This window comes from Schistocerca piceifrons, chromosome 1 (assembly GCF_021461385.2).
Source record: "Schistocerca piceifrons isolate TAMUIC-IGC-003096 chromosome 1, iqSchPice1.1, whole genome shotgun sequence".
Lineage (NCBI taxonomy): Eukaryota > Metazoa > Arthropoda > Insecta > Orthoptera > Acrididae > Schistocerca > Schistocerca piceifrons.
This window is the reverse complement of record NC_060138.1, coordinates 1207603267-1207629466: the sequence shown is the minus strand read 5'-3', so window position 1 is coordinate 1207629466 and position 26200 is coordinate 1207603267. Positions and strand designations below refer to the sequence as shown.

The following is a 26200-nucleotide window of genomic DNA, read 5'->3' as shown; positions in this document are numbered from 1 at the left end:
CAGTGGCCACTAATGCCTCTCTGACCCGGCGTAGCCGGATTCAAATCTCTACACAAAGGCTGGCTAAATTGCCCTTAACATTCACGGAAGCTCCTGGCAACTAAGAAAACTCCAACTGCCAGTTACAGACAAGCCACACATTCATGCTAGAAGCCGACAGTGGGGACAGGAACGATATGACATGAATACTCGGTAATGGGTTACACAGAGACGTACGGAACATAGTTATGAATTTGAAATTGAAAAGGAGTTCTCCTTTGGCGTTGAAATGACAGTCAGAAATGCTGCTGCAATATCACACACTCTGTCGTCCATCTTTCTCTCCAGATGTAGTCGTACAGAACATCTGAGTCGTTAAGAATTGTAGCGAAACCGAAGGTTGCTTTCCAAGATCAATGAAACGTATAATACTAACTTGCCGTGAAACACGCTAATGTTACCCTGTGAGAGGATTTCTAAATTCGACTGCGCGTGTGTCTAATGGAAAAGGATATCGGACTATAATTTCGAATTTTGTGAAGTTAACAGAAAAATCTAACGAGCTTTAACATTGGGAGTTCACAGAAGTGGTAAAATAATAAATGAATGAAAAAAACGAACGGTCGCCAGCCTAATTAGGCACATTAGTATGGAAATATATTTTTGAGAAAATTGAATATTAGTTATTGAAGTTACTTTTGCTGAGACTTCCCTCTGAATAGCGAACAGGATACAAACTGACCCAGTGCACTCTGTACTGTGCATAGCAGGAGTTACCAATAACACACACACCAGTAAATTACGGCGAACAAAACTGCACCGAGCTCATACCAATGACAGCCACACTCAAGAGCACTACTTAATCAAATACTGAGACATCACTGCATGAAGTGCAGAACTAATTTTGGACATGAGGGACTTCTATCTTGACTGACATGATAAACACAAATAAAGATGAATAACATCTTAAATACACTGTTTAAACTCTTCTACATATAGCAGTTTTCTTTAGTAACAGTAATAGTTCAGTATTTTCTTAATAGATGGAGAATATGATGGGGGCCCGTAAACTGGCATAGTTTCACTAGCCAAGGATCTTTGATTATTGCTGTTTTGGATTGGCAAGACAGCCAACCCACTATGAGAGGAAGCCGAAAGGCACGCGTTTTAGCTCACGCAGGCTGGCGTGAGGTCTGGAACAGGTCAAGGAAATGAGACTAGCAAAAAAGGACGTAGCTGTGGAATACTTAACTCTAATCCATAAATGGTGAACGTCGCTCTTGACGGTACATGTTTTACAGCATCAATAGTAACTGGTAATGGTGCCTTGCTAGGTCGTAGCAAATGACGTAGCTGAAGGCTATGCTAACTATCGGTTCAGCAAATGAGAGCGTATTTTGTCAGTGAACCATCGCTAGCAAAGTCGGTTGTACAACTGGGGCGAGTGCTAGGAAGTCTCTCTAGACCTGCCGTGTGGCGGCAATCATTGACAGTGGCGACACGCGGGTCCGACGTATACTAACGGACCGCGGCCGATTTAAAGGCTACCACCTAGCAAGTGTGGTGTCTGGCGGTGACACCACAATTGCTATTGTAAAAAACTATCTCTAAAAGCTAATCATTCACTTAAATTACTTTACAAGGTAATAAAATACAACACTACGCTTAATTAACTTCAAAAGGAACCATCCATGATGGGTATCAAAACAACACATTTTTTTAAAGTGTGCGTAACTTCACTTCTAACAGTACTACCGTAGATCTGTTCATTTAAGATTTATATGTACTTGAATTTTAATCACCTGTGAAGCAGGTATTCTTGCAAATATTTGCACAATATTGCACTGTAATCCAACAAAACTATGTTTATAATAAACTAAGAATAGTATAGCAAATGCCTATCCAACTTCACTTTTGTCGTTTTAGCTTTTAAATTTTTCACTTTTCTATTAATTGATCTTTGAATTTTTGTACTTATACTTCCTATCTTAACAACTTCTTTTGGAGTAGTTGATTAATAAAGCATTCAAATGTTACTCTTACTTTAACTTTTGCTACTCCTTTTACTTTAGACAAAAAAATCACTTTTAAACACATGAATGCAAGAATTGCTCATTTAAATGAGGATACTCGGTTTTAGTAGCACTTAGGTGAGGACCCTGAGTAGGTTCAGTGATCGGGATTGAAGTTATGGTTTTTGAACACGAATTGACGATTTATGTGATTATTATTGAAACAACACACAAATTAAGTGGTCCATGGCCATATACATTACTTAACTGAGTATATGAAGTTTGCTAAGCAGTGGCGAAGGTTGGTGGCAGGAGAAATGGCGGCTAACTGTATTCGCGGCTCTTGATGTGCGAATACTCTATAGAATCTCTTCTTGGCGTCGGATTTTCAACATATTGGAGGCAAATCCCTTCTAATGCAGCTTCCAACTGCCTCTCTTAGCACCGTCGAAGTGTACCGTGCTACGGCTAGCCACACACTGCGTGCCGTTCACAGAAAGGAGCCGCTCAATTCGACCGCCAAACCCACCTTTTACATCGCGCCATGCCACTTCTGTTGCGGTGGGACTACCCTACGGCGTTTGCATGTTACAAATACAAGTGCCCTAAGCATGAACCAGCTTTTAACAAACATACTTCTTTCATAAACATATTCCTATTACAATAATTTAAAATTTCAATATATTATTTTGCTTTTTTCACATGTACTTTACAAAACTCTAGTTTTCATACCGTACATCAAGCAGTTCAAATAACACAGAATGCACACTTTATAAATTGCAAGTACACACTTACTTAAGATAAACCTACTCCTAATCGATGTACGTGTTACAAACGGCTCATGTGGAGACGTTTCATTTAGCTTCGATAAAGGTCATCTGATCCCGACAATCGGTCATTAACCCTCGTCAGTGCTACTTTACAGCAGCAAGATCGTGTATTCACCTCCCGTACGAACAATAAGTCATAACCTGTCTGCTTGAGTAATAGAGAACGAGTTGACGAGTACGAAGCGACCGCAGCGCCACAGATTTCAGTCTCGTCACACTAGCGGAACTACAGCGGCAACGGAGGAGGGCCGTTAGCACTGACATAACAGCCGCCCCTTGACTTGTGTAGTATGCAACCCGCAATGTCAGAGTCGAACTCGCTCCGTTTCTGATCTCTAGTGTACAGGGGCGACATGTATAGCTTTTGCGCTATTGTGGTTCTTTGTTCCCTAATTACTGAGGCCCAAATTTTTAACCAAATGACGAAATGTTCAGCTTCTAAATAGATCATCTGAACGTGAAGCATACTGCGAATTGTAAATGGTTCAGATGGCTCTGAGCACTATGGGACTTGACATCTGAGGTCATCAGTCCCCTAGACTCAGAACTACTTAAACCTAACTAACCTAAGGACATGACACACATCCATGCCCCAGTGAATTATAACCGGTATCCTCGTGAAGAGGATTATTTTAGTGAGGTTAGTATTGTATTAATACCTTCAGCTGCTAATATATATATCAACGGGGACACGTGAAAATGTGTGTCCCGACCGGGACTCGAACCCGGGATCTCCTGCTTACATGGCAGACGCTCTATCCATCTGAGCCACCGAGGACACAGATGAATAGCGCGACTGCAGGGACTATCTCGCGCACGCCTCCCGCGATACCCACATTCTCACCTTGTATGTCCACACACTAAATTCGTAATGTCCCACCCCAACACACTCATTACTCGTGGAAGACATTCTTACCAAGTCCCGTAAGAGTTCGTCCGCAACTCGTGGTCGTGCGGTAGCGTTCTCGCTTCCCGCGTCCGGGTTCCCGGCTTCGATTCCCGGCGGGGTCGGGGATTTTCTCTGCCTCGTGATGACTGGGTGTTGTGTGATGTCCTTAGGTTAGTTAGGTTTAAGTAGTTCTAAGTTCTAGGGGACTGATGACCATAGATGTTAAGTCCCATAGTGCCCAGAGCCATTTGAACCATTTTGAACCGCAAGAGTTCGGGGAATATGCGTGCATCTGCACAGAAGGAGGAGGTCATGGCCGGCGTTGCCACAACTTATACTTACAGGGGTATGGTGTCTGTTCTTTCGGACATGATTTGTAGCCACTATTGTGTTTATATGATGTCTCTCCGTGTTTTGTGTAGATTGCCATGACTACTGAAATAGTTGCTCTTGAAACATTCAGTAAGTTGGCTGTCTCGGGTACTGACGCTCGAGCTAATTGGGCTCCCACAATGTGCCCTCTTTGGAACTCTGTTAGGTCTTTCATTACACGTCGACCTCGGCCACTGAACACAAATACGGCGTGTGCACCACTGGTAAACAACCTGCACTGATGCCTAGTCCGTACTGAACAAGCACAGTCCAGTGCGACACGCGCCTTACCTGCAGCGTATAGTAACATACACAACCAACCCATTACTCCCGCGGTTCACATTATTTTGCCTATCCCCTGTACATAAACGCAGCAGAAACGAAAGGCGAACCGTTATAGCAACGACGTGCGCCGCACATCGGGTGAGCCACTGATATAAGCGGCTTTGAGAAAGTGTAGAAATCTGTGAACCGGCGCATGGGAGCGATGGACTCGGAAACGGCCGAGCGCGTTGGTTTTTCGTGTGCTACTGTCTTGAGCATCTACAGCAAGTGTTTGGAGGACGGTAAAATCTCGAGTAGATGATAACGTTTTGGATGTGCACGCTTCGTCACAAAACATGTTCGGAGGCTTGGCCAGTCTGTACAGGACGATATGTGGCCATTTATAGCGTATACGACGACAGAGTACAATGCTTATGCAAGCACAAGTGTTTCGCAGCACACCGTTCAGGACACATTATTGTCTTGGGGGACTCCGCAAGAGAGACTACTATGTGTTCCCATGTTGAATCAATAACATCGTCAATTACGGTTGAACTGGCCATGGAATCATCGAGGTGGGACCGTGGATCAATCGGAACGAGTTGCAAGATCGGTTTAAACAAGTTTCTTGTTATACCAGGTCGATGCTTGTGTCCAAATACGCCGCATCCGGGCAAACGGCTGCTATGGACATGCAGTGCGCAAGCCATTAGCGGGTGGGTATGGAGGGGAGGTTGGTTTGTGGGATTGAAGGGACCAGACTGCTAGGGCCATCGGTCGATGGAGGGGAGGGGTGGAGGTCGAGGAGAGTGGCAGTATTATCCAACGGGGCACGTTCACCAGGCGTTCCTATGGTCACCATGACAGCTCTGGACTACATGAACATTACTGTGGACAACCTACATCTCTCCACGCTTAATGTTTTCCCCGACGACAATGGTATCTTCCGGTAGCATATCTGAGAGTGTCATAAAGGCGGAACAGTGCTACGGCGAGTTGAGAAGCGTGGTAGTGAACTAGCACTGATATCTCTGGCACGAAATTCACGTGATCTGGGCTCAATGGGACACGTCTGGGACGTTATCGGGCGCCATCTCCGCACCCACAAACTACCGGCCGATTACGTACGAGAATTCATGACCTGCACGTAGATACTGGTGCCACACATTCGGCACTCCACCAAGGACTCGGCGAATTCATGTCACGCAGAAGCGCTCTTATACTGAGTTCCAAATGTGTCCCAGCACGCTTTGAAGCAGGTGTTATTTTCCATTTCAGGTAAGACCTATTTAGTTGCGTAAGATATAAATAAGTATTACAGTTTTGAGCATGGCTGTTACTCAGTAACTCTATCCTACACACATGCTTAAAAATTTAAGGATAATTGCAGAATGTGGTTCCACACAACGTGGCACTACACAAAATTTGTGCTAATAGCATAGGCACATGGGAAACACACCCGACACTGACCTGTAAGTCCACGTTATCTGTGATAAGTTGCGAAAACCGTCCCGAAACACATGTGCTACAAATCGCCACTGTTTCCTGCACATGTACCCCGAAATCGATATGGGATATGATCACCATGTACACGTACACAGGCCGCACAACGGGTTGGCATACTATGGATCAGGTGGTCGAGCAGCTGCTGGAGTATAGCCTCCCATTATTGTACCAGTGCCTGTCCGAGCTCCTGAAGCGTCCCTGGGGTTTTAAGAGGTGCAGCGATACGTCGACCGAGAGCATCTCAGACGTGCTCGATGGGGTTTTGGTCTGGAGAACAGGCAGGCCACTCCATTCGCCTGATATCTTCAGTTTCAAGGTACTCCTCCACGGAGGAAGCTGGGACCCACTGTACCCCCGAAAAGGCAAAATGACGTACCGATACACCTGACCTGTTACAGTTCCACTGTCAAAGACATGCTGGGGTGTACGTGCACCAATCATATATCCACCCCACACCATCAAATCACGACCTCCATACATGTCCCTTTCAAGGACACTAAGCGGTTGGTATCTGGATCCTGGTTCACCAGATGAAAACCCGGCGAGAATCACTGTTCAGACTACATCTGGATTCGTCCGTGAACATAACCTGGGACCACTGTCCCAATGACCAAGTACTGTGTTCCAGGCTTAATGGGCTCTCCTGTGACCGGGGGTCAGTGGAATAAACCTTGCAGGTCTTGCAGGTCTCCGGGCGAATAAACCATGTCTGTTCAGTCGTCTGTAGACTGTGTGTCTGGAGACAACTGTTCTAGTGGCTGCGGTAAGGTCCCGAGCAAGGCTACCTGCTGTACTCCATGGCCGTCTGCGGGCACTGATGGTGAGGTATCGGTCTTCTTGTGGTGTTATACACTGTGGACGTCCCGTACTGTGCGTCCACAATGCTTAAAACTTAGAAATAATAGTGTTGTTTAGCTATATGTCCTTTGTACTTTGAAATAATGTTCCTGTTTTTGCTACACGTTCGTTGTAATTAGTAGTTTAATAGACACCATCTTTACTTACAAAATGCACAAGTTTAAATGTTATGCATAACAACAGAGAAATGAGCCTGTGACCACTGGGGGTTTTCTGTTTTTGTTGTTCTATTTTCACCTTTATATTTATTTTTAGTTTGTAGTCAAAACCTCCGTGATCTACAGTCTTGGTCACGGTGCTGCAGATCAAGCACAAATTTATGACAACTGATGATCGGCATGGAAGAGTCCGATACCGGTTATGTTTAAGTACTGAAAAATAAAATGAACCTTCACAAATTTTTGAAAACTATTTGTTGTCGAGTGCCTTGTATCTTGAAATGGAAGGAGATCTTTTACCGTGAAACATGTACTCGCAAATGTACTGAGTTTATTCAATGTCTTAACAAATTTTACTTGTCTTGGAAATGGAAATTTATGTTAGTTTCCAATACCTACAGCTTCGAAATATATTTAACTTGTATGTAGTTTCTGATGATATTTCTGCACAATTTGATTTCACTTACCGATTATTTGTGTTTAGCAGAATAATATTGTAACAGAAAGACATTTTCACTTTGCAGTGGAAGATGCGCTAATGTGGTACTTCCTGGTAGTTAAAACTGTATGCCGGGTCGAGACTCGATCTGGGGACCTTCACTTTTCGCGGGTAAGTACCCAAGCATTGCTCGTGACCCGTCCTCAAAGCTGTACTTCCGGCAGTACCTCATATCCTCCCGAACTTCACGGAAGCACTCCCTCAAAACTTGCAAGGCTAAGCACTCCTGGAGGAAAGGATATTGTGGAGACATGACTCACCCACAGTCTGGAGGTTTTTTCCAGAATGAAATTTTCACTCTGCAGCCGATTGTGCGCTGATATGGTAGGAGATGTACTCACAGAAGTAAAGCTGTGAGGATGATTCGTGAGCCGGCTCAGTGGCTAGAGTAATGGTTCAAATGGCTCTGAGCACTATGCGACTTAACTTGTGAGGTCATCAGTCGCCTAGAACTCAGAACTAATTAAACCTAACTAACCTAAGGACATCACACACATCCATGCCCGAGGCAGGACTCGAACCTGCGACCGTAGCGGTCGCTCGGCTCCAGACTGTAGCGCCTAGAACCGCACGGCCACTCCGGCCGGCTGCTAGAGTAGTTTCCCACGGAAAGCAAAGGTCCCAAGTCCGAGTCTCGCTTTTAATCTGCCAGGAAATTCCATAATAACAGACAAACGACTGAATGCAGTATTAACATGATTTCTCGATTTCATCGCTTTCATATTCCAGTAGAATATCTGTGCATAGGTACATGGCGATTCTGTACCTTGGAATGGGTTTTTGTACTTCGAAAAACCTTTATTTTCCGGAGTAATTTTTGTAATATTAGAAAAAGAGTGCAGCATATAAAAAGTGAATATCATCATTTACTAATAGAACAGGAAAATATTGTTATGTGTCACAGGGATGGCTATAGGCGGAAATCGGGAAAATGTTCCGAAGTCCTATTAGGTCAAATTTTGCTAAAATTTAGTCAAAAGATTATCAAAATCTAAAATTTCTCGGTAAGGTGACAATTCACAGTCACCGCCGAGTGCCAAAATTTCGTTAGGCCCTTTCCAAATGCTGCATTGTGTTTGTTCACTTGTAGAACCAGACATACTTACGCTCCATACTCTGCTGTCTCCACTCTTTTGTTTCGACTGACGTCTTAGCGTTTCAGCATTGGCTGCGCTTCAGTTGGAAACACGTACCTGAAAAAGAAACATTTGTTGATAAAAACGTGCAGTCTTGAAATTCAGCAGTGTGACAGACTTGCTATAGCTGGCTAGAAGTGAGTCTAAGAAGTGTCCCAAGGCATAACACTTTCCCCTACTCATCATGAGCAAAACATATGTCAATATGCTGACCATTTACATTTTTTGTCCTCACACAGTAATTTATACTATCTACACTGACGGGGAAAAAATCGCAACTCCAGGAAGAAGTTCTGCGACATAAACGGAAGTAGTCAGGCACGTTTCTACACCTGAAAGCCGCCCGGTTTAGCCGAGCGGCGCAGGGCGCCTTGTGACGGTTCGCGCGGTTCCCCCGTCGCAGGTTCGAGTCATCCCTCGGGAATATGTGTGTGTGTGTGTGTGTGTGTGTGTGTGTGTGTGTGTGTGTGTGTGTGTGTGAGTGTGTGCGTGCGTAAGTTATTTAAGTTAGATTAAGTAGTGTATAACGTTAGGGACCGATGACCTCAGCAGTTTGGTCGCATAAGACCTTACCACAAATTTCCAATTTCTACACGTGAAACTGAAACGGTACAGTAGTTTCCGCTCCATAAGCAGCAGGATTCGCTACTCGCTCGCACCGAGAAATACAAATAGAGGAGGCTCTGCCGCCAATTTTCTTGCCCGACGCGGCCGGCCGCGGGTGCAACAGAACCCATGTGGACGGGTGGAAAGAAATGTGTCAGGCGTCATAATACGTATTTATATGTGACGTGTATTATGCATTTCTTGTACGTGAATGTGAATCTGCACATGAACTTTCCTAATCCTTCTCACACCTTTCCGTAAAGCGTGGCCAAATCTTTGTTGGGAAGTAGTTCTGTAGTATAGTAGTGCCAACCTGACTCCTGGGGAGGGGATCAGAGAGACATCACAAGCAGGTAAAAGTCAAAGACGTTCCAGTGTCACAAGATTAGGGGTGGAGAGGTTGGTCACGGCCAAGTGGTTCGACCACCCCCTCCACCGGGGCCAGAAAGACCTCTGGGTGTCCGCCATATTCTCGGAGTGTTACAGAAGACGGGTAAGTGAGCAGACATACCCTCAGTGCGTGTGTCTCAATGTTCACGCGTGGAAGAGAGGTATTTGAATATTTGTACTAATTATTTTATTTCCAGCTTTTGACTGTGTAAGGAAATGAATGTTCCCGTTTAATTTCGGAAATTTGACCCCCTGTGTTAATGTATCCGGTCCCCAGTTAGCCCGTTATCCTCCTACATAGTGGATGTCCCATGTAAAATATTGGGCGACTTTGGTGGTATACATTTGGCCAACGCAATTCCGTCTTGCCCGTAGAAATGTGCGTGCAGATTAGTATATAATATACCCGAGCTATAAGTTTTAAAATTGTAATACCTGTAAACTGGAACAATTGCTGCAATCGCTGTAAAGTCGAGTGATAATGTTTAAAATAAATAGGTAACCAATTGTCATCAGTCTTTAACGTACCTTAAAAATCACAAAGAAGTCAAGTTAAAGGAATTCATTTAAGATAAAAGATATAGAATGGAGGAAACCACACATCAGCGTGTGAGCCCTCCAGCCCCTTGCCTAGTATCATACAGAAAGGGCACACTCTCCAGGTAGCGCTCTCAAGCTCCCCTCCCCAGTTATCCGTTACGCCATTTTCATTCAGGGCTTGACGACATCAACTTTCACTATGGGGGTGGGGACACAACTGTACACGTTGTAACGGTCGCGAGCGTCAGTTACATTTCAGATCCGACGTGGTGATTTGTCGTTGGTCAAGAATGCCTTGAAGGCGACAAAGACGCCATTATCAACACCTCATTGAATTTGAACGAGGTTGTGTAATAGGGCTACGACAAGCTGGATGTTCCTTCTGCGATACTGCAGGGAGACCTGGCAGGAATGTAGGCACTGTTCATCATCGCTGGCTGCGGTTGTCACGAGAATGTACGGTCGCAAGAAGACGGTGCTCCGGTCACCCGAGCGGCACTACCGACAGGGAAGACTATCGGGTTCAGCGTATGGCTGCGAAGGATCGTACTGCGTCTGCAGCAGCAATCTGAGCAGCAGTGGTTAGCACACTGACACAAAGAAATGTTACAAATAGTTTACTTCAAGGACAGTTCCGGACCAGACGCTCTGTAGCCTGCATTCCACTGAGCCCAAACCACCGCCATTTCACATTTCAATGGCGTCAAGCCCATTCCACTGAGCCCAAACCATAGCCATTTGACATTTCAATGGTGTCAAGTCCATTCCACTGAGCCCAAACCACTGCCAGTTGACATTTCAATGGCGTCAAGCCATTCCACTGATCCCAAACCACCGCTATTTGACATTTCAATAGTGTCACGTCCATTCCACTGAGCCCAAACCACCGCCATTTGACATTTCAATGGTGTCAAGTCCATTCCACTGAGCACAAACCACCGCCACTTGACATTTCAATGGTGTCAAGTCCATTCCACTGAGCACAATCCACCGCCATTTGACATTTCAATGGCGTCAAGCCCATTACACTGAGCGCAAACCACCACCATTTGACATTTCAGTGGTGTCAAGTCCATTCCACTGAGCCCAAACCAACGCCATTTACGGTTTCTGTGGTGTCAAGCGAAAGCTGGTTAGAAGGCCGGGTAGACGTCCGTTGTGTTTCCTGATGAAAGATGGTTCTTTCTCGGTGCCAGTGGTGGCCGTGCGTTGGTTACAAGGACGCCAGTTGAGGGCCTGCAACCAACTTGTCTGCCTACCAGACACACTGGACCTACACCTGGAGTTATGGCCTGGATTGCGATTTCGTATAACAGCAGGAGCAATCTCGTGGTCATCACACGCACCCTGTGTATCATGTCTCAATCTAGCAACTCGACCAGATGTGCCACCGTATATGAACAACCCTCCAGGGGTGTTTCCCAACAGGACAACGCTCGCCCACATACCGCTGTTGTAGCCCAACACGGCCGGCCGCTGTGACCCAGCGGTTCTAGGCGCTTCAGTCCGGAACCGCGCTGCTGCTACGGTCGCAGGTTCGACTCCTGCCTCGGGCATGGATGTGTGTGCTGTCCTTAGGTTAGGTAGGTTTTAAGTAGTTCTAAGGTCTATGGCACTGATGACCTCAGATGTTAAGTCCCATAGTGCTCAGAGCCATTTGAACCATTTCACCCCAACAAGTTCTACAGAGTGTCGACAGGTTGCCTTGGCCTGCCCGGTCACCAGATTGGTCTCCAATCAGCACATATGGGATAACATCGGACGACAACTCCAGCGTCGCCCTGTAACCTCCCCCCTCACTTATCGACCTTAATGACAGTGAGAAATTAAACCGCGTGTACCTAATGGAAATTTGGGAAAAGCAATCGTCACCGAAGTCAATCTATCGGTAAAGAGGGAGAAAAGGGTTACATCTAAATGAAAGGAAAAATGCAAATGAAACTGGTGGAAATCAATTTTGAAAGGGGGTAAAGTTAATAAAGAAAGTAAATGTGCGGCCGTTACGTTAACAATTAACTAGCGGTAATTAGATATTTGAGATTTGGGGGAAATCACGGTCGCCAGTCCTAAGGACAATTACTATAGTAACTGAAAAAGAAAGGTTATTACACATATAATTAGCACTAGAAGCGTGGCAACTGAAGGTTGACACGTGTAGTGTGAAAACTGAAAGTTTGTCAGAAGTAATAAATTTCGCTACACTCTGACTTAATTTAGCAAAAGAATTAATAAAACCGGAAAATCGAAAATTAATTTAGTGACTGAAGTTAATAGTGAGCTTTCTTTCTGAAGCACATCGAAATCCAGTAAAATACGGTTAGTCTTGGACTACCTCAACAATCATTTCAAAAGCAACTTGACTCTACGCAATTTAGAAACAAGATATTTAACTTTGAACTTGAATTAAATGATTCTGAACTATTAACAATAGTAAAATTTAGTACGTACCAAGCTGAGCTGCAGTCACAGGTAAGCTAAAATATGCTAACAAAACTCGCACTCTAAATTTGTGCTCGTGTAACCTAAATATTGTAGCCAGCTACTGAACTTTGAAATTAAAGCAGTGAAATCTAATCATATTATTTTAATGCTGGCGTTTGAATTTCAACGACACTCGGGTTCATTTCGGAAAAGGAAGGGACCCTGCTTGGCAATGCAATTGGGACAATGAGCAACAAAGGTTCATGCTAAGTTGCTGTAATTTTGCGAGGCAAATGGAACAATTTGAAAAGCTGAGGTCTGCCATACAGTTCTGAAACTTTACGTGCTTTTAGTCTTCCTTGTTGGTTGATTGAAGGTTTGAAGCCGTCGATCGAGGAGGTGGCGACAGTCACTCATTGTCGGCCGTCGCTGTTGCAGAAGCTGGATGTTGGCGCGCCTTCTTCTCGACACGGTCACCAGGCGAAACGGGCTCTTGATGTGCGCCAGCTAATGCTTCCCGTCCGCGACGCCATGTCAGAAACTATCATCGCGAGTCGAGCGCAATTACTTGCTGCCAAACCCCGAAAGCGCGGCAACTCGCGGGAGCGTCACACGACACCTGCTCCACTCGCTACTCCCGCCAGACTCTCACTGTTCTGCCCGCGCTCCACGCGGCAGAGTTAACACTACCAAAGATCCTACACACTTTGATTCGTCACACGACCTATCGACGTAATCGTTCGATAGCAGTTTTCCCTAGGCAAGACCCAGCGTAAAAATACAAATAATATTTACGAAACAAACCAATTATACATCGACATGAGTGCATAAATATACATATACAAACAGTAAAACAATTACAATATATAAAGAGACAGAAATGTCATATCTTGAGGTAACAAAACAAGGAAAAAAATAATAGTACAATAGATGGAAATAGGAGTATATGCATTTCCGGCGTTACACGTGCCCCACATTGTCTGAGGATGTTCGTGTAACGTAAACAGACTCAGAAAATGTCCCAAAAAAGAAACAGCGGAAATGCATATGCTCAAAACATCAACAAAATTTAGCATTCGTCTAATTAATCATAAATCAATTTTTAGACCATAATAATTGAGTGGGGACACTCCTAATCTTATTCCACTCTGTCATCTTGAACAAAATAAAACAGGTTGACAACATATTAAAATTCATAGAAGATATAGAAAATGGTTTAGCTATTCCAAAATCATTAAAATTCGTAACACTATGAGAAATGGAGTACTATTTGCAAAATTAATCAGAGTACATGGTCATAAAAACAGGTAGATCAAAATACGCAAATTAATAATTAATTACATAGAATACACATTTTTACATAACCTTTTCATAATTAATATCTCGTCATGAGATTCCACTTAACGCTAAACAAGAAAATAATATTCAGTAGATCGAAAAAAACATAAATATTGACAGCAGAATTCTTTCACATCAGCTGTCCGGGAAGAAAAACTATTCCGCCTTTCGTACTCGCAAGTACAAAGAATGCCGACAGCGGCACAAGAGCCAACAGCGGCACAAGAGCCGACAGCGGCTCGCCTCGCCAGTATTGTTGCGCCCGCGTGTGCGGCACGCTTGATCTCACTCGCCCTTGTGACGGCGTTTCCAGAACGTCCGTTTCACTGAATTCTTTAGGAAAAACTCACTCCCGAGTAATCTCAAGGAGTCCCTTAATACTATCCCAGTGGATAACTCAACACTGTCCATCATCACACGCATGTACTAGCCTGAAACTTAAAACAGCGTCTAAATACATCGGCAATGACTAGTAAATCACATATTTATGAAATCTTACAGCTATTTACAAAATCATATTTACATTCCTTAATCTACTGTGACTCAGCTGAAAACTTAAACTAGCAGCTTGGATTTTTCAGTTGATTAGATCATGATTAAATTGATTAAAATTAAATTGATTAATCAAAACGCGCTTTAGTGTCATGACGACGTATGCGAGCATCGGCTTTTAGCTTCATTACTTCTCGCAAACGATCCTTTTTCACACCAATACTAATGTCAATCCGTGGAGGGAATTTGATTATCTCTTCCAATTCACTTTCTACACTTTTGTCAATGCCGAAATTCCTCATGTTACGGCAGTTTAAACTCATTCCTACGTCAATGTTATCCGGCCAGTTAACAATGTGTATAGGCTGGTATTGCCTATGCACACCGTCTCCTGCCTCGTCAAAACCAACTACCATTGTTTTATCTAGTGACACACATGTCAAAGTTTTGCTTTCGCAGTTAATCATTGCACGGTACTTTAATAGCCAATCTAACCTGATAATTACTTCCGTAGTTAAGTCTGGCACGACGACAAACTCTTGTTCAAATCGTGCCCCACATATCTCGAAGTTGACAAAAATCTGTTTTGTGACCGGTTTACTGGCCTTCCCAGTAGCACCGATAATTTTCACTCCTGTTACTGGCCTAACTACGATGCCAGGTCTGTCTTCCAGTAACTCAAAAATTTTCCCAGATACAACACTCAATTCTGCACCGGTGTCAATCAACACGTTTAGTTGTAGGTCGTGCATATTAACAGACACTACTATCTGTCTACAGTTGTCCTCGACTGTTTCTTTATTTTCCCACAGTAAATCCTCGTCTATATCCAGGTCATTCCAGAAAAAACCATCCGGCTTTGATCCTAAATCCGGTTTATCTGGCGGCTTTTTCAGCCTCTGTTCACATACAGTTTTAATTTCAACACGTTTGTCCTGAGGCTTAGTCTCTAGCTTCGCCTCCAATACCGAAACCTTTTCCTGTAACTCGTCAACTAGTGAGTGTTGCTTTGCTATCAATTCACTAATTGTCACCTTCGTTGATTCCTCTTTAATCAGATTGATCTCATCTGCCAATCTACCTGGAGGAATGTGCCCAGTCGCATCTGAAATTACTTCCTCTGGATCTGCGCAACCCACACTGCTACCGTCTGACCGCATAACGTCAGCTCTAACCTCATACACGCTGAAATCTATGTGCTTTTCTACCAATTGTGTCCGGCTATCACTAAAATTTTCGTAATCTTTCCCCTTAATACTCTCGCAATGTTTAAACTGGAGGTTTGCTCGGATGGGTCGGCTACTTCTACCACTATAACTTTCGGTAAAGTCTGCCGGTTAGGGCCAGAACTTTCCGTTACTCCTTCAACATCTAACTCCTGCGGGACGAAACACGACGAATCTTGCTCGTGCTCCCCATTAACATCAACTATTTCTGGTAAAGTCTGCCGGTTAGGGCCAGAACTTTCAATCACTTCACAAATACTATCTTCCTGTGGGACGAGACGCGGCAAATACTGCACGCGCTCCCCATAAACACTTCTCCCATACAGACCCCTATAATCTCTTAGTTCGTCGTATAAGCGACCGAACTGCCTTAACCAGACCTCATCCCTCTCTGCATCCCCTCGCTCGATGACGGACGTTTTATCCGACATCTGATCTTCTCTCAACAATTGCGAATCATTCTTAAACTCAATCTCCAGTTCCGCTGTGGGTATTACAGCTGGCACCTTATAATCGATTTCCAGAACACTACTTAAATTGTTCTCACTGACAGTGAATGTACCTTCTACTGCCGTGTATACAGCTGATCTACTACTTGTGGGCGCACTCCTTTCTCTTAACACTGGCACACTCTCCCGCCGTTGATTATTCCACACGGAATTTTCATACCGACGACACCTGGGTTTTCTCCTGCTATTGGGCCGCCAAAATTTCTCCACGCCCGGTCGGCCCCTCACCGGCGCGGCTAATGGTTTCCCTGTCTCGTCCCAGCAGATACGCTCCCCGGATGCTGCTGAGGCGGCTGATCACACCCTCTGGCGTTATTACTATTCTGTGAAGCCCGTATCACGTTAGTATGATACTGGTTTCCGTCATTCCTGTTATTATTTGCATTGTACCGATTGTTATTACGGTCCGAACCATTATTTTTATTGCTGCCATGGTTGCGGTATGCATTATTCCCGTGGTTATCGTTGTTGTGGTTGCTGTGGTACCCGTTGTTGTTACCACGGCCTCTGCCACTGTCGCGATTATTGCGCCAATTGTCCTCGTCCTCCACTCTTTCCAGGAAATCATTGATTGTCCTGTAATTGCTTCCTACGTATCGTTTTGTATCATCTGGAAGCTTCTTGTAGAGTTCCCAGACTATTTCGGATTCCGAGCGGCGGTCACGCAAATATTCCAACTTGCGGATCCAGCCCTCAAAAAACTCCTTCATCGAACCGCGCGAATTCGCATCGAAAGGCCTCGATACGACAAATTCGCGCCAGACACTTTGCTGTTTTTGCTCTGACCAGTATTCAGCCAGAAACAAATTTTTAAATTCGTCAAAAGTCAGGTTCGTAATGTTGAGGTTTAAGCCCCAACGCTTGGCATCACCAGCCAACACATCAATAATCGCATTAATTTTTCTCTCATCAATCCATGATCTGGGTAAAACTCTTTCACAATTTTTAATGAAATCCGTCGGGTGTATACCGCCTTTTTTCAAGGGGTCGAACCGCTCCTCTTTCGTCAACAATTCCGAACTATGTGCATAGATTGGCACATAGCTCTGTTTTTCTTCAAGTTTCTTTTCTAATTCCGACACTCTCGTAATCACTTGGCAAGTGGTTGTCGCAAGCGTTTCCACTTCCCTCTTTTTCTCTTCGCAGGTATTAGCCTGCTTCGTCACTTTGGTATCTACTTCGGATACTAAAGCCTTTAAAGTTTCCACCTTCTTTTGATCCTCTTTTTTCACTAATTGAATTTGTTCCGTCACCTTATTCTCGATGATCGGAGCAACTGATTCTCCTACACTTTTCTCGATTCTGCTAATTTCAGAATTAAAACGAGTATTTATGCTCGCAATTTCCGCCTGAACGCCTATCATTTCCTGTTTAAGATTACCGATTTCGGTATTAATTACAACAATATCTTCTTTGATTTTATCAACTTTTGTGTTAACAACTCCAACATTGTTGTTAACAACGTTAATAGCTTTGTTCTGATTGTCTAGCATCCGTTCAAATTTTTCAGACTGAGCTTCTTGCTTGACCGATTGACTCTTGATTTCGTTAATCAAAACGTTCAATAAATCAGTTAAATTCCCGGAAACTACCGGTTTTACTTCCGTAGCGGCTTCCTCTTTAATTGTCCCCCCGTATTCGTCATCAAGGGATTCAGATTTGATTTTCACTTCTGATTCCGAAACCTTTTCTAAAGTTTGGAATTCCATTTCTGCTCTTTGTTGCGTTTCGGCGGTCGCGTCTTTCATGTTCGCCGCCTGCCCCTGAACAATGGGTACCGCGGTGCGCGTTTCCCACTGTTCGACCGATTGTTCCGTATCCAAGTCTACCAAATTTTGGTAATTGTTGCCTTCACTCATTTTAATAATTTTCAATATAAATGACCAATCTCAAATGTAATTAGGATTACTCCCACTACTTATTCTCGCTGACGTAACGGCCTGTACGTAACCAGTACTTTGTTACGACATTTGCACCAAAGAAAATTCGTGTCCAGAACAACCTCAAATCTGAAGATTGTCCTGTCACCAGGTCGCCACGTGTAACCTCCCCCCTCACTTATCGACCTTAATGACAGTGAGAAATTAAACCGCGTGTACCTAATGGAAATTTGGGAAAAGCAATCGTCACCGAAGTTAATCTATCGGTAAAGAGGGAGGAAAGGGTTACATCTAAATGAAAGGAAAAATGCAAATGAAACTGATGGAAATCAATTTTGAAAAGGGGTAAAGATAATAAAGAAAGTAAATGTGCGGCCGTTACGTTAACAATTAACTAGCGGTAATTAGATATTTGAGATTTGGGGGAAATCACGGTCGCCAGTCCTAAGGACAATTACTATAGTAACTGAAAAAGAAAGGTTATTACACATATAATTAGCACTAGAAGCGTGGCAACTGAAGGTTGACACGTGTAGTGTGAAAACTGAAAGTTTGTCAGAAGTAATAAATTTCGCTACACTCTGACTTAATTTAGCAAAAGAATTAATAAAACCGGAAAATCGAAAATTAATTTAGTGACTGAAGTTAATAGTGAGCTTTCTTTCTGAAGCACATCGAAATCCAGTAAAATACGGTTAGTCTTGGACTACCTCAACAATCATTTCAAAAGCAACTTGACTCTACGCAATTTAGAAACAAGATATTTAACTTTGAACTTGAATTAAATGATTCTGAACTATTAACAATAGTAAAATTTAGTACGTACCAAGCTGAGCTGCAGTCACAGGTAAGCTAAAATATGCTAACAAAACTCGCACTCTAAATTTGTGCTCGTGTAACCTAAATATTGTAGCCAGCTACTGAACTTTGAAATTAAAGCAGTGAAATCTAATCATATTATTTTAATGCTGGCGTTTGAATTTCAACGACACTCGGGTTCATTTCGGAAAAGGAAGGGACCCTGCTTGGCAAAGCAATTGGGACAATGAGCAACAAAGGTTCATGCTAAGTTGCTGTAATTTTGCGAGGCAAATGGAACAATTTGAAAAGCTGAGGTCTGCCATACAGTTCTGAAACTTTACGTGCTTTTAGTCTTCCTTGTTGGTTGATTGAAGGTTTGAAGCCGTCGATCGAGGAGGTGGCGACAGTCACTCATTGTCGGCCGTCGCTGTTGCAGAAGCTGGATGTTGGCGCGCCTTCTTCTCGACACGGTCACCAGGCGAAACGGGCTCTTGATGTGCGCCAGCTAATGCTTCCCGTCCGCGACGCCATGTCAGAAACTATCATCGCGAGTCGAGCGCAATTACTTGCTGCCAAACCCCGAAAGCGCGGCAACTCGCGGGAGCGTCACACGACACCTGCTCCACTCGCTACTCCCGCCAGACTCTCACTGTTCTGCCCGCGCTCCACGCGGCAGAGTTAACACTACCAAAGATCCTACACACTTTGATTCGTCACACGACCTATCGACGTAATCGTTCGATAGCAGTTTTCCCTAGGCAAGACCCAGCGTAAAAATACAAATAATATTTACGAAACAAACCAATTATACATCGACATGAGTGCATAAATATACATATACAAACAGTAAAACAATTACAATATATAAAGAGACAGAAATGTCATATCTTGAGGTAACAAAACAAGGAAAAAAATAATAGTACAATAGATGGAAATAGGAGTATATGCATTTCCGGCGTTACACGTGCCCCACATTGTCTGAGGATGTTCGTGTAACGTAAACAGACTCAGAAAATGTCCCAAAAAAGAAACAGCGGAAATGCATATGCTCAAAACATCAACAAAATTTAGCATTCGTCTAATTAATCATAAATCAATTTTTAGACCATAATAATTGAGTGGGGACACTCCTAATCTTATTCCACTCTGTCATCTTGAACAAAATAAAACAGGTTGACAACATATTAAAATTCATAGAAGATATAGAAAATGGTTTAGCTATTCCAAAATCATTAAAATTCGTAACACTATGAGAAATGGAGTACTATTTGCAAAATTAATCAGAGTACATGGTCATAAAAACAGGTAGATCAAAATACGCAAATTAATAATTAATTACATAGAATACACATTTTTACATAACCTTTTCATAATTAATATCTCGTCATGAGATTCCACTTAACGCTAAACAAGAAAATAATATTCAGTAGATCGAAAAAAACATAAATATTGACAGCAGAATTCTTTCACATCAGCTGTCCGGGAAGAAAAACTATTCCGCCTTTCGTACTCGCAAGTACAAAGAATGCCGACAGCGGCACAAGAGCCAACAGCGGCACAAGAGCCGACAGCGGCTCGCCTCGCCAGTATTGTTGCGCCCGCGTGTGCGGCACGCTTGATCTCACTCGCCCTTGTGACGGCGTTTCCAGAACGTCCGTTTCACTGAATTCTTTAGGAAAAACTCACTCCCGAGTAATCTCAAGGAGTCCCTTAATACTATCCCAGTGGATAACTCAACACTGTCCATCATCACACGCATGTACTAGCCTGAAACTTAAAACAGCGTCTAAATACATCGGCAATGACTAGTAAATCACATATTTATGAAATCTTACAGCTATTTACAAAATCATATTTACATTCCTTAATCTACTGTGACTCAGCTGAAAACTTAAACTAGCAGCTTGGATTTTTCAGTTGATTAGATCATGATTAAATTGATTAAAATTAAATTGATTAATCAAAACGCGCTTTAGTGTCATGACGACGTATGCGAGCATCGGCTTTTAGCTTCATTACTTCTCGCAAACGATCCTTTTTCACACCAATACTAATGTCAATCCGTGGAGGGAATTTGATTATCTCTTCCAATTCACTTTCTACACTTTTGTCAATGCCGAAATTCCTCATGTTACGGCAGTTTAAACTCATTCCTACGTCAATGTTATCCGGCCAGTTAACAATGTGTATAGGCTGGTATTGCCTATGCACACCGTCTCCTGCCTCGTCAAAACCAACTACCATTGTTTTATCTAGTGACACACATGTCAAAGTTTTGCTTTCGCAGTTAATCATTGCACGGTACTTTAATAGCCAATCTAACCTGATAATTACTTCCGTAGTTAAGTCTGGCACGACGACAAACTCTTGTTCAAATCGTGCCCCACATATCTCGAAGTTGACAAAAATCTGTTTTGTGACCGGTTTACTGGCCTTCCCAGTAGCACCGATAATTTTCACTCCTGTTACTGGCCTAACTACGATGCCAGGTCTGTCTTCCAGTAACTCAAAAATTTTCCCAGATACAACACTCAATTCTGCACCGGTGTCAATCAACACGTTTAGTTGTAGGTCGTGCATATTAACAGACACTACTATCTGTCTACAGTTGTCCTCGACTGTTTCTTTATTTTCCCACAGTAAATCCTCGTCTATATCCAGGTCATTCCAGAAAAAACCATCCGGCTTTGATCCTAAATCCGGTTTATCTGGCGGCTTTTTCAGCCTCTGTTCACATACAGTTTTAATTTCAACACGTTTGTCCTGAGGCTTAGTCTCTAGCTTCGCCTCCAATACCGAAACCTTTTCCTGTAACTCGTCAACTAGTGAGTGTTGCTTTGCTATCAATTCACTAATTGTCACCTTCGTTGATTCCTCTTTAATCAGATTGATCTCATCTGCCAATCTACCTGGAGGAATGTGCCCAGTCGCATCTGAAATTACTTCCTCTGGATCTGCGCAACCCACACTGCTACCGTCTGACCGCATAACGTCAGCTCTAACCTCATACACGCTGAAATCTATGTGCTTTTCTACCAATTGTGTCCGGCTATCACTAAAATTTTCGTAATCTTTCCCCTTAATACTCTCGCAATGTTTAAACTGGAGGTTTGCTCGGATGGGTCGGCTACTTCTACCACTATAACTTTCGGTAAAGTCTGCCGGTTAGGGCCAGAACTTTCCGTTACTCCTTCAACATCTAACTCCTGCGGGACGAAACACGACGAATCTTGCTCGTGCTCCCCATTAACATCAACTATTTCTGGTAAAGTCTGCCGGTTAGGGCCAGAACTTTCAATCACTTCACAAATACTATCTTCCTGTGGGACGAGACGCGGCAAATACTGCACGCGCTCCCCATAAACACTTCTCCCATACAGACCCCTATAATCTCTTAGTTCGTCGTATAAGCGACCGAACTGCCTTAACCAGACCTCATCCCTCTCTGCATCCCCTCGCTCGATGACGGACGTTTTATCCGACATCTGATCTTCTCTCAACAATTGCGAATCATTCTTAAACTCAATCTCCAGTTCCGCTGTGGGTATTACAGCTGGCACCTTATAATCGATTTCCAGAACACTACTTAAATTGTTCTCACTGACAGTGAATGTACCTTCTACTGCCGTGTATACAGCTGATCTACTACTTGTGGGCGCACTCCTTTCTCTTAACACTGGCACACTCTCCCGCCGTTGATTATTCCACACGGAATTTTCATACCGACGACACCTGGGTTTTCTCCTGCTATTGGGCCGCCAAAATTTCTCCACGCCCGGTCGGCCCCTCACCGGCGCGGCTAATGGTTTCCCTGTCTCGTCCCAGCAGATACGCTCCCCGGATGCTGCTGAGGCGGCTGATCACACCCTCTGGCGTTATTACTATTCTGTGAAGCCCGTATCACGTTAGTATGATACTGGTTTCCGTCATTCCTGTTATTATTTGCATTGTACCGATTGTTATTACGGTCCGAACCATTATTTTTATTGCTGCCATGGTTGCGGTATGCATTATTCCCGTGGTTATCGTTGTTGTGGTTGCTGTGGTACCCGTTGTTGTTACCACGGCCTCTGCCACTGTCGCGATTATTGCGCCAATTGTCCTCGTCCTCCACTCTTTCCAGGAAATCATTGATTGTCCTGTAATTGCTTCCTACGTATCGTTTTGTATCATCTGGAAGCTTCTTGTAGAGTTCCCAGACTATTTCGGATTCCGAGCGGCGGTCACGCAAATATTCCAACTTGCGGATCCAGCCCTCAAAAAACTCCTTCATCGAACCGCGCGAATTCGCATCGAAAGGCCTCGATACGACAAATTCGCGCCAGACACTTTGCTGTTTTTGCTCTGACCAGTATTCAGCCAGAAACAAATTTTTAAATTCGTCAAAAGTCAGGTTCGTAATGTTGAGGTTTAAGCCCCAACGCTTGGCATCACCAGCCAACACATCAATAATCGCATTAATTTTTCTCTCATCAATCCATGATCTGGGTAAAACTCTTTCACAATTTTTAATGAAATCCGTCGGGTGTATACCGCCTTTTTTCAAGGGGTCGAACCGCTCCTCTTTCGTCAACAATTCCGAACTATGTGCATAGATTGGCACATAGCTCTGTTTTTCTTCAAGTTTCTTTTCTAATTCCGACACTCTCGTAATCACTTGGCAAGTGGTTGTCGCAAGCGTTTCCACTTCCCTCTTTTTCTCTTCGCAGGTATTAGCCTGCTTCGTCACTTTGGTATCTACTTCGGATACTAAAGCCTTTAAAGTTTCCACCTTCTTTTGATCCTCTTTTTTCACTAATTGAATTTGTTCCGTCACCTTATTCTCGATGATCGGAGCAACTGATTCTCCTACACTTTTCTCGATTCTGCTAATTTCAGAATTAAAACGAGTATTTATGCTCGCAATTTCCGCCTGAACGCCTATCATTTCCTGTTTAAGATTACCGATTTCGGTATTAATTACAACAATATCTTCTTTGATTTTATCAACTTTTGTGTTAACAACTCCAACATTGTTGTTAACAACGTTAATAGCTTTGTTCTGATTGTCTAGCATCCGTTCAAATTTTTCAGACTGAGCTTCTTGCTTGACCGATTGACTCTTGATTTCGTTAATCAAAACGTTCAATAAATCAGTTAAATTCCCGGAAACTACCGGTTTTACTTCCGTAGCGGCTTCCTCTTTAATTGTCCCCCCGTATTCGTCATCAAGGGATTCAGATTTGATTTTCACTTCTGATTCCGAAACCTTTTCTAAAGTTTGGAATTCCATTTCTGCTCTTTGTTGCGTTTCGGCGGTCGCGTCTTTCATGTTCGCCGCCTGCCCCTGAACAATGGGTACCGCGGTGCGCGTTTCCCACTGTTCGACCGATTGTTCCGTATCCAAGTCTACCAAATTTTGGTAATTGTTGCCTTCACTCATTTTAATAATTTTCAATATAAATGACCAATCTCAAATGTAATTAGGATTACTCCCACTACTTATTCTCGCTGACGTAACGGCCTGTACGTAACCAGTACTTTGTTACGACATTTGCACCAAAGAAAATTCGTGTCCAGAACAACCTCAAATCTGAAGATTGTCCTGTCACCAGGTCGCCACGTGTAACCTCCCCCCTCACTTATCGACCTTAATGACAGTGAGAAATTAAACCGCGTGTACCTAATGGAAATTTGGGAAAAGCAATCGTCACCGAAGTTAATCTATCGGTAAAGAGGGAGGAAAGGGTTACATCTAAATGAAAGGAAAAATGCAAATGAAACTGATGGAAATCAATTTTGAAAAGGGGTAAAGATAATAAAGAAAGTAAATGTGCGGCCGTTACGTTAACAATTAACTAGCGGTAATTAGATATTTGAGATTTGGGGGAAATCACGGTCGCCAGTCCTAAGGACAATTACTATAGTAACTGAAAAAGAAAGGTTATTACACATATAATTAGCACTAGAAGCGTGGCAACTGAAGGTTGACACGTGTAGTGTGAAAACTGAAAGTTTGTCAGAAGTAATAAATTTCGCTACACTCTGACTTAATTTAGCAAAAGAATTAATAAAACCGGAAAATCGAAAATTAATTTAGTGACTGAAGTTAATAGTGAGCTTTCTTTCTGAAGCACATCGAAATCCAGTAAAATACGGTTAGTCTTGGACTACCTCAACAATCATTTCAAAAGCAACTTGACTCTACGCAATTTAGAAACAAGATATTTAACTTTGAACTTGAATTAAATGATTCTGAACTATTAACAATAGTAAAATTTAGTACGTACCAAGCTGAGCTGCAGTCACAGGTAAGCTAAAATATGCTAACAAAACTCGCACTCTAAATTTGTGCTCGTGTAACCTAAATATTGTAGCCAGCTACTGAACTTTGAAATTAAAGCAGTGAAATCTAATCATATTATTTTAATGCTGGCGTTTGAATTTCAACGACACTCGGGTTCATTTCGGAAAAGGAAGGGACCCTGCTTGGCAAAGCAATTGGGACAATGAGCAACAAAGGTTCATGCTAAGTTGCTGTAATTTTGCGAGGCAAATGGAACAATTTGAAAAGCTGAGGTCTGCCATACAGTTCTGAAACTTTACGTGCTTTTAGTCTTCCTTGTTGGTTGATTGAAGGTTTGAAGCCGTCGATCGAGGAGGTGGCGACAGTCACTCATTGTCGGCCGTCGCTGTTGCAGAAGCTGGATGTTGGCGCGCCTTCTTCTCGACACGGTCACCAGGCGAAACGGGCTCTTGATGTGCGCCAGCTAATGCTTCCCGTCCGCGACGCCATGTCAGAAACTATCATCGCGAGTCGAGCGCAATTACTTGCTGCCAAACCCCGAAAGCGCGGCAACTCGCGGGAGCGTCACACGACACCTGCTCCACTCGCTACTCCCGCCAGACTCTCACTGTTCTGCCCGCGCTCCACGCGGCAGAGTTAACACTACCAAAGATCCTACACACTTTGATTCGTCACACGACCTATCGACGTAATCGTTCGATAGCAGTTTTCCCTAGGCAAGACCCAGCGTAAAAATACAAATAATATTTACGAAACAAACCAATTATACATCGACATGAGTGCATAAATATACATATACAAACAGTAAAACAATTACAATATATAAAGAGACAGAAATGTCATATCTTGAGGTAACAAAACAAGGAAAAAAATAATAGTACAATAGATGGAAATAGGAGTATATGCATTTCCGGCGTTACACGTGCCCCACATTGTCTGAGGATGTTCGTGTAACGTAAACAGACTCAGAAAATGTCCCAAAAAAGAAACAGCGGAAATGCATATGCTCAAAACATCAACAAAATTTAGCATTCGTCTAATTAATCATAAATCAATTTTTAGACCATAATAATTGAGTGGGGACACTCCTAATCTTATTCCACTCTGTCATCTTGAACAAAATAAAACAGGTTGACAACATATTAAAATTCATAGAAGATATAGAAAATGGTTTAGCTATTCCAAAATCATTAAAATTCGTAACACTA

General features: G+C 43.2%; 1 protein-coding gene and 1 non-coding gene across 3 annotated transcripts in view; both read right to left on the bottom strand.

Moving 5' to 3' along the window:
• Positions 1–26200, bottom strand: part of LOC124802581 (EF-hand calcium-binding domain-containing protein 4B-like) — a 774205-nt gene that overhangs the window by 424267 nt on the left and 323738 nt on the right. The window lies entirely within an intron of this gene.
• Positions 3526–3600, bottom strand: Trnat-ugu. The gene has a single exon. It is a non-coding gene; the product is annotated as a tRNA-Thr (tRNA).